Source organism: Terrapene carolina, unplaced genomic scaffold (genome assembly GCF_002925995.2).
Source record: "Terrapene carolina triunguis isolate 2854851 unplaced genomic scaffold, T_m_triunguis-2.0 Scaffold837, whole genome shotgun sequence".
Taxonomy (NCBI): domain Eukaryota; kingdom Metazoa; phylum Chordata; order Testudines; family Emydidae; genus Terrapene; species Terrapene triunguis.
The window spans coordinates 5,533,839-5,543,380 of NW_020665188.1; positions in this window are offsets into that span (position 1 = coordinate 5,533,839).

Consider the following 9,542-nt stretch of genomic DNA (forward strand, 5'->3'; position numbering starts at 1 on the left):
CTTGCTGTGCCCCAGCTGGAGCGCTGCGGCGCCAGTGTGGATGCCCTGGTCTATTAATGTGCTCTGATTGGCCTCCAGAAGTGTCCCACAATGCCTATTCTAGCCACTCTGGTCATCACGTTGAACTCCATTGCCCTGCCCTCGGGTGACCAACCGCCAGACACCCCCTTTAAATTCTCTGGGAATTTTGAAAATCCCCTTCCTGTTTACTCAGCAAGGTGTGGAGTGCTCTCAGTGAATCTTTCCAGGTGACCATGCCTCCACGTGCCAGGCAATCCCCAGTATGGAGCAATGGCAAGGTGCTGGACCTCATCAGTGTTTGGGGGGAGTAAGCTGGCCAGTTCCAGCTGCGCTCCAGCCGTAGGAATTACGATACCTTCGGGCAGCTATCAAGGGACATGATGGAAAGGGGCCATCCGGGATGCACTGAAGTGCAGGGTTAAAGTGAAGGAGCTGCGGAATGCCTACCACAAAGCATTCGAGGCAAACCACTGCTCTGGTGCTGCCCCCGCGACCTGCCGTTTCTACAAAGAGCTGGATGCAATACTTGGGGGCAACCCCACCTCCACTCCGAAGACCACCATGGACACTTCAGAGCCCAGTTCAACAAGGCAGGAGGAGGAGGAAAGCGGGAGCAAGGGTGCTGAGGAGGAGGGGAACAGCCCAGCATCCCTAGATGCATGCAGCCAGGAGCTGTTTTCAAGTCAGGAGAAAGGTAGCCAGTCGCAGCGGACGGTGCTTGGGGAAAAACAAACAGCAGAGGAGATGCCCAGTAAGCGGCTTTTATTTTGGGAAGGAAGTTGTTCGGTGCAGGCTCTTGGGGCGAGGAGGGTTAGGGCTGCATGCATGCCTAGATGCGGAATAGGGCATTGATGTGCTCTCTCACATCGCTGTAATCGGCCTCAGTGATCTCTTCAAAGGTCTCATGCAGAAGCTGGGCAATCCGCTTGTGCAGGTTCCTTGGCAGAGCTACTGTGCTCCTTGTCCCAGTAAGGCTAACATGTCCACGCCACTGTGCCGTGAGGGGCGGGGAGACCATTGCTGCACAGAGGCAAGCTGCATATGGGCCAGGGCAGAAGACACACTGTAGTAGAAGACCCTCCCTTGCTTCCCAGGTCACCCTCAGCAGTGAGATATCTTCCAGGATATGTGGAAAATGTGGGGATGTCGGCTCTCCCCAAGCCACAGAACCCCAAAGGACAGTACGGCCGTGAAACAATCAGTCCCCCTTGCCCCTGTGCTCACTCACCATTTTGGGGCTCCTGTGGGTTCTGTGTGCTCGCCTTGGGACGGGCAGTTTCTGCTATTGTGTACTTGTCTTTAAGTTCAGCCGAATCATTGCTCTGTCTGTTGTGAACAATGCTGCCTCTGTTAAGTGTTGCATTTTGGCTTTACAGATGCAACCTTGAGATCCCAGCCATCCTTGTTATCAATGACCGAAAGACTCCAAAGAATCAGGAAGTGTCCGCGAAGAAGCAAAGAGGACATGCTGCATGAAGTCATGCAGCAGTCCCTTAATGAAAATCAAAAAGTGCAGGAGTGCCGGGAGAGTGAAAGGAGGGTCCGCCAGCAGAATGCGGATCGCTGGCACCAAAGCACGGAGTGGCTGCTAAGCATCATGGAGCGCCAAGCAGACTCAATACAGGCACTTGTAGCAATGCAGGCGGAGCACTTCCGCGCCCGCCCCCCCCCTGCAGCCCTGGTCCCAAAACTCTTTCCCTTGTGCCCCCATGTCACTGCCAACCCACTTTCCCCAACATCCGGGTTCTTATCGCCACCAGTTGCCTCCAACACCTGTAGCTTCACCACCCAGCCCTGCAAACTACGACCCTTACCCACTGCACTCAACCCCCATCACCATGCATTTTAGCCAGCCTGAAGTGCAGCACTCATTGCACTCCAGACAGGAAGGCTGAGTATGATAACAGAACATACGCAAATCTGTGATTGTCCTGTTCCCTAGCCCACCCGCTTCCCTCGTCCCACAGAGCATAGATGTGTCATGCCCTTTCTGTTTCCCAAGCAGTTGTGTTTCTTTTCAATAAATGAATTTTCTTTTCAATAAATGAATTTTTTGGCTTTAAAAACATTCTTTATTATTGCATTAAGTAAAAGATACCGTAGCCCAGGAAAGCAACAGGCACGGCAAGTCAGTGCATCATACGTAGCAAACACAGATTCCTACTAACATTGGAACCACTGCACTTCACTCCCATGCAGGGCACCAAATATTACTGGTGGCTTTCAGCCTCAAATTGCTCCCTCAAGGCATCCCTAATCCTTGCAGCCCTGCGCTGGGCCCCTCTAATAGCCCTGCTCTCTGGCTGTTCAAATTCAGCCTCCAGGTGTTGAACCTCCGAGGTCCATGCCTGAGTGAATCTTTCACCCTTTCTTTCACAAATGTTATGGAGGGTACAGCACACAGATGTAACAGTGGGAATGTTGTCATCGGCCAGGTCCAGCTTCCCACACAGAGAGCTCCAGCGGCCCTTTAAACGGCCAAAAGCACACTCCACAGTTATCTGCACTGACTCAGCCTGTCGTTGAACCGCTCCTTGCTGCTGTCAAGGCTCCCTGTGTAGGGTTTCATGAGCCACAGCATTAAAGAGTAAGCGGGGTCTCCAAGGATGACAATGGGCATTTCGACTTCCCCTACGGTGATCTTCTGGTCTGGGAAGAACATCCTGGCTTTCAGCTTCCTGAACAGGCCTGTGTTCCAAAAGATGCGTGCGTCATGCACCTTTCCGGACCAGCCTGCATTAATGTCAATGAAACGCCCACGGTGATCCACAAGTGCCTGGAGAACCATAGAGAAATACCCCTTCTGATTTATGTACTCGGAGGCTACATGTCAGGCATGCAGGAGTGAAATCAGGAAGGCCAAATCACACTTGGAGTTGCAGCTAGCAAGAGATGTTAAGAGTAACAAGATGGGTTTCTTCAGGTATGTTAGCAACAAGAAGAAGGTCGAGGAAAGTGTGGGCCCCTTACTGAATGAGGGAGGCAACTTAGTGACAGAGGATGTGGAAAAAGCTAATGTACTCAATGCTTTTTTCATGAACAAGGTCAGCTCCCAGACTACTGCACTGGGCAGTACAGCATGGGGAGGAGGTGACCAGCCCTCTGTGGAGAAAGAAGTGGAGAAAGAAGAGGTTCCGGACTATTTAGAAAAGCTGGACGAGCACAAATCCATGGAGCCGGATGCACTGCATCTGAGGGTGCTAAAGAAGTTGGCAGATGTGATTGTGGAGCCATGCCTGACTAACCTCATTGCCTTCTATGATGAGATAACTGGCTCTGTGGATGAGGGGGAAGCAGTGGACGTGTTATTCCTTGACTTTAGCAAAGCTTTTGATGCGATCTCCCACAGTATTTTTGCCAGCAAGTTAAAGAAGTATGGGCTGGATGAATGGACAATAAGGTGGATAGAAAGCTGGCTAGATCGTTGGCTCAACGGGTAGTGATCAATGGCTCCATGTCTAGTTGGCAGCCGGTGTCAAGCGGAGTGCCCCAAAGGTCAGTCCTGGGGCCAGTTTTGTTAAATATTTTCATTAATGATCTGGAGGATGGCGTGGACTGCACCCTCACCAAGTTTGCAGATGACACTAAACTGGGAGGAATGGTAGATACGCTGGAGGGTAGGGATAGGATACAGAGGGACCTATATAAATTAGAGGATTGGGCCAAAAGAAACCTGATGAGGTTCAACAAGGACAAGTGCAGAGTCCTGTACTTAGGATGGAAGAAACCCACGCACTGCTACAGACTAGGGACCGAATAGCTAGGCAGCAGTTCTGCAGAAAAGGACCTAGGGGTTACAGTGGATGAGAAGCTGGATATGAGTCAACAGTGTGCCCTTGTTGCCAAGAAGGCTAACGGCATTTGGGGCTGTATAAGTAGGGGCACTGCCAGCAGATCGAGGGACGTGATCATTCCCCTCTATTCGGCATTGGTAAGGCCTCATCTGAAGTACTGTGTCCAGTTTTGGGCCCCACCACTACAAGAAGGATGTGGAAAAATGGGAAAGAGTCCAGCAGAGGGTAACAAAAATGATTAGGGGGCTGGGGCAAATGACTTATGCGGAAAGGCTGAGGGAACTGGGATTATTTAGTCTACAGAAGAGAAGAATGAGGGGGGGGGGGTTGATAGCTGCTTTCAACTACCTGAAGGGGGGTTACAAAGAGGATGGAGCTAGGCTGTTCTCAGTGGTACCAGATGACAGAACAAGGAGTAACGGTCTCAAGTTGCAGTGTGGGAGGTTTAGGTTGGATATTAGGAAAAACTTTTTTACTAGGAAGGTGGTGAAGCACTGGAATGGGTTACCTAGGGAGGTGGTGGAATCTCCTTCCTTAGAGGTTTTTAAGGTCAAGCTTGATGAAGCCCTGGCTGAGATGAGGATTGGTTGGGGATTGGTCTGCTTTGAGCAGGGGGTTGGACTAGATGACCTCCTGAGGTCCCTTCCAACCCTGATATTCTATGATTCTATGATAGGTGGGCTGGTGCCAGAATTGGACAATGCGTCCCATCTATCGCCCCGCCGCAGTTAGGGAAACCCATTTGTGCAAAGCCAGCCAAAATGTCATGCACATTACCCAGAGTCATGGTTCTTTTGAGCAGGATGCGATTAATGGCTGTGCAAACTTGCATCAACACGATCCCAACGGTCGACTTTCCCCCTCCAAACTGGTTAGCGATCGATGAGTAGCTGTCTAGAGTTGCCAGCTTCCAGATTGCAATAGCCACCCGCTGTGATGGGTTGGATCACAGAAACCCCCTTGGAAACTGCCAACCGATATGCCAAGACTACTTCTGGCCCGCTTTCCTTGCCAGCTTGAGACTCCAGCACCCTGTCTTGTTGAGCCAGACACGCCAGTCTGCTCCAACACAGACCCATGGTCTGAACCATGTGTCCCAAAGCTGCAGACTTAGCTGAAAGCAACTTGAGAAGTGTTCCTGTCTTTAACACTCAGATGCCCAACTCCCAATGGGGTCCAAACCCCAAATAAATCGGTTTTACCCTGTATAAAGCTTATACAGGGTAAACTCATAAATTGTTCGCCCGCTATAACACTCATAGAGAGATATGCACAGCTGTTCCCCCCCCCAGGTATTAATACATATTCTGGGTTAATTAATAAGTAAAAAGTGATTTTATTAAATACAGAAAGTAGGATTTAACTGGTTGCAAGTAGTAAAAGACAGAACAAAGTGAATTACCAAGTAAAATAAAATAAAACACGCAAGTCTAAGCCTAATACAGTAATAAAACTGAATACAGATAAAATTTCACCCTCAGAGATGTTTCAATAACTTTCTTTCACAGACTGGACGCCTTCCTAGTCTGGGCACAATCCTTTCCCCTGGTACAGCCCTTGTTCCAGCTCAGGTGGTAGCTAGGGGATTTCTCATGATGGCTGCCCCTTTTGTTCTGTTCCACCCACTTATATATCTTTTGCATAAGGCGGGAATCCTTTGTCCCTCTCTGGGTTCCCACTCCCTCCTTCTCAATGGAAAAGCACCAGGTTAAAGATGGATTCCAGTTCAGGTGACATGATCACATGTCACTGTAAGACTTCATTACCTACTTGCCAGCACACACGTATACAGGAAGACTTACAGGTAAAACACAGCCATCTACAGTCAGTTGTCCTGGTTGATGGGAGCCATCAAGATTCCAAACCACCATTAATGGCCCACGCTTTGCATAATTACAATAGGCCCTCAGAGTTATATTTCATATTTCTAGTTTCTGATACAAGAGTGATACATTTATACAAATATGATGACCACACTCAGTAGATTATAAGCTTTGTAACGATACCTTACAAGAGACCTTTTGCATGAATCATATTTTAGTTACATTATGTTCACACTCATCAGCATACTTTCATAAAATCATATAGAGTGCAACGTCACACCCGCTTCTCCACCGGCAGGGCAGCTCTCAATCTTGAGTCCTTGTGCCACAGGGTGAGGGCGAGCTCAGCACACAGTCCCATGAAAGTGGCTTTTCTCATCTGAAAGTTCTGCAGCCACTGCTCGTCATCCCAGACTTGCATGATGATGTGATCCCACCACTCAGTGCTTGTTTCCTGAGCCAAAAGCGGCGTTCCACTGTGATGAGGATGTCCATGAATGCCACAAGCAATCTCGTGTCATATGCGTTATGCGAGTCGACATCATTGTCGGACTCCTCACTGTCAATTTGTAGCTTAAGGAGTAACTCGACTGCAATTCGTGACGTGCTGGCGAGACCCATCAGCATATTCCTCAGCAGTTCGGGATCCATTCCCGCAGACCGAAAGGGAAGACAGAGCACGCAGTACAAAAAAATTTGAAAGATGGCACCAAATGTGGACGGAAGCACAGGGATTGCTGGGATGCAAAGTGATGCATCACTGGGCATTGGGACAGGACCCAGAAAGCCCCACACCTCCCCACACCCTTCCCACAAGCCACAGTGCCAGAGTGGGAAGAGGTGCTCTGTGGAATAGCTGCCCATAATGCAACGCTCCCAATGACGCTGCAAGTGCCACAAATGTGGCCACGCCAGTGCGCTTGCAGCTGACAATGTGAACACACTGCAATGCTTTCCCTGCTGCGGTCTCCAAGGGCTGGTTTAACTCACAGTGCTCTACATCTGCAAGTGTAGCCATGTCCTAAGAGGCAGTACTTACTCACATTCCTTTCTGTGGTTTATTGAAAGCAGCCAGGTTATCAGGAAGCTCCAATTCCACAGAAACCCTGCTAGCTTGTGGTTAAGCATGCCTACCTAGGGTCCTCTGACTCAACTGTATTGCCCTTGTAGTTAAATATAGCACCTTGGTTTGATATTGCAACTGCACTCTATGCTTGAGTTTGTATAACAAAGTAGATGATTAAAAGTGCCTTTTTAGTATAATCATACTATACTTTAATATCAATTCAACAGCAACTCCCTCCTCCTAATACCTCACCAGAACAAATAAAAATGATTAATAAGCCACAGAAAACTAAAAGGTATATATAAATAGAAACATAGTTGCAAATGGTAATGAGTATTGAGCAATTAATGCATCTCAAATTCTCTCTACTTCATAAAATCCCTCACCATACAAGTGACACATACAGACAACTATTAAAACTGATTTACTACACACACAGAAGCACACCACAAGAAGAAGATATGGCTTAAAATAGAAACAATGATAACATTTAGGCCAATGATTTGTACAATCCGTCCCCAGTTCCCCACCATCCATCTCAGTGTGTGCACTGCACATTGCTAATTTAGGGCTTGTCTACACATGGCCACCCAGGAAAATTAATCTGTATTTGTGTGAACACCCTCATTCAGAATTAATTCTGAATGAGGGTGTTCACACAAGAGTTTAGGGTGGTTTAATTTATCCTCTTCAAATCCACTTTCCTGGATGTCCCTGTGTAGACAAGGCTTTAGGCAGAACACCCAAACTGTAATTCTCAAGCATTTTGGTCATATGCCTGCTACAGCTCACTGTCCTACCCTAATCTGATGACCAATTGGCTAGGAATAATCCCCAGGATAGCCATTTTCTGCAAGGCAACTACCATTCTTTTCCATGAGGAGAACTCTCTCCCTCATGGGCCAATGCTGCAGTGTCAGTTGTAGACCACTACAGAGGTACAGAAATTCTCCTTCCTTATCTGGAAGTTTTTCAGTCATTGCCATATGCCCCAAGTTTGAGGAACACAGACAAGGCCTATTTGAATCCCTGGACATATGAACTTCCTCAGGCAGCCATGTGTATGCCAAACAAAATCACCTAGAGAGCCAAGAGAAGTCAATCAAGTTTCAATAGCACTGCACAATTAGTCAATTTTTTTTTATTTGCAGCCTAGTTGTACTCCAGATGGTGCAAAGTTTGTTTCTGCCTGTGAAAACATCAAAGGAAATAAATTCTAATTTGATCCTTACGCTGACCGTCATAAGCAAAAGGCAAAGAGGAACTGTTTTGGGCAAACTGAGCTTTGATTCAAATGATCAGTATGAATGATGAGTAGTAAAAGCAAATTTTCCTGTATAAATTCTTTGATGACTTTTCCTTTCAAACACTAAACTCCAGTAAAAGTTCTGACCCCACTAATGCCAAGTGAACCTGGACTGAGAAAGTTAAATAGCATTACCAAAACAATGTTAAAGGAAACTACTTTCAAAACTGACTGATCACATCCACATTATCCACATGGGAATGGCATCAAATGTGCTAAATGTTAGCAAAAACCTGCCGGTTCCAACTAGGGAAATTCATAAGCATTTTTCTACCCTAGAGGAAGCTATCCTACAGATTGGGCGCTGGTGTTTTTACCACCATGTTGTTTCAGTATTCTTACAGCACACCAATGCTGAACAAGGCTTTCAAAATATTCCCCTTTAGGACACTGCTCTGGAGACTTTCCCCAGCAGGATCCGAACACAGCTCTAACACAGATTTGAAAAAAACATGGTGTAGATAAAAATTGCTCGACCCACTTTTAACATGTTACGGTTCACTTTTAATTAAAAGCTTAAAACCCATTGGCCTTGGGCTTTGTGTCTGGCTTTAACCTTTCCTTAGTCTGCCATTCTGTTAAACTGGTGTGTGCATACGCATGTGGGGAAAAATTCTGTAAACTTGCTGATAGAAACAACAGATACTATAGAAAGTGTTCTTTGATTTCATCACATACCTTGACTTTTTATAGACAAGTCTGTAGTTTCAGTTATCAGTGAAAGTCACACAATTAAAAGAAACAAATTAAATGCAACGTGTTACTATGTGCACACACACACGCAGACACTTGCTCTACAACTTCTCCTAGTTTGATCAGTTTACAGTTTACTTGATCAAACTGGTTCCTATTGCCTGGAAGGTTCAGCCTACAGCAGGTAGCAGTTCTGTCCCAACAATGCAAAATGAAAGGCGTACATACAATGAGGCATGCAAAAGCAAAGATGGTTACTGATCCATATGTACATCTTATTCTGAAGCCCAGTAGAGAGTTGAGAATAGAAAAGCAGATTGTTCCACACATATCCTGTATGTAGAGGCATGAGTAAACTAGAGTCAGGGATCTTGAAACACAGTAATATATTGGCCCCTAGTGGTAAGTGACCCTAATTACATGACCAAAAAACATCAGCTCCAACATCTACAGTGCTTATTGGCCTTAAAATGAAACTATATTATTAGAACTGCAGTTGTATCTAGGATCCCCTCTAATGGACCAGGATCCCATTGCCCTAGGCGCTGTACAAACACAACGACAACATCTCCTGCCCCAATGTAAAGTTTAAATTTTATGACTGAAAAAGAAAGAGAGGGTTACTCACTTTGTGCAGTAACTGAGGTTCTTCGAGATGTGTGTCCCTGTGGGTGCTCCACTCCAGGTGACAGTGCGTCCCGGTGCCATTGATCAGAGATCTTTGGTAGCAGTGCCTGGTTGGGCCGCGTGTGCGCAGCTGCTATCTCACGGTGTCGTTTGAGTCTGTGCAGCGCGTGCACAGCCCAACCCCCTCAGTTACTTCTCTACTGTAGAGTCCT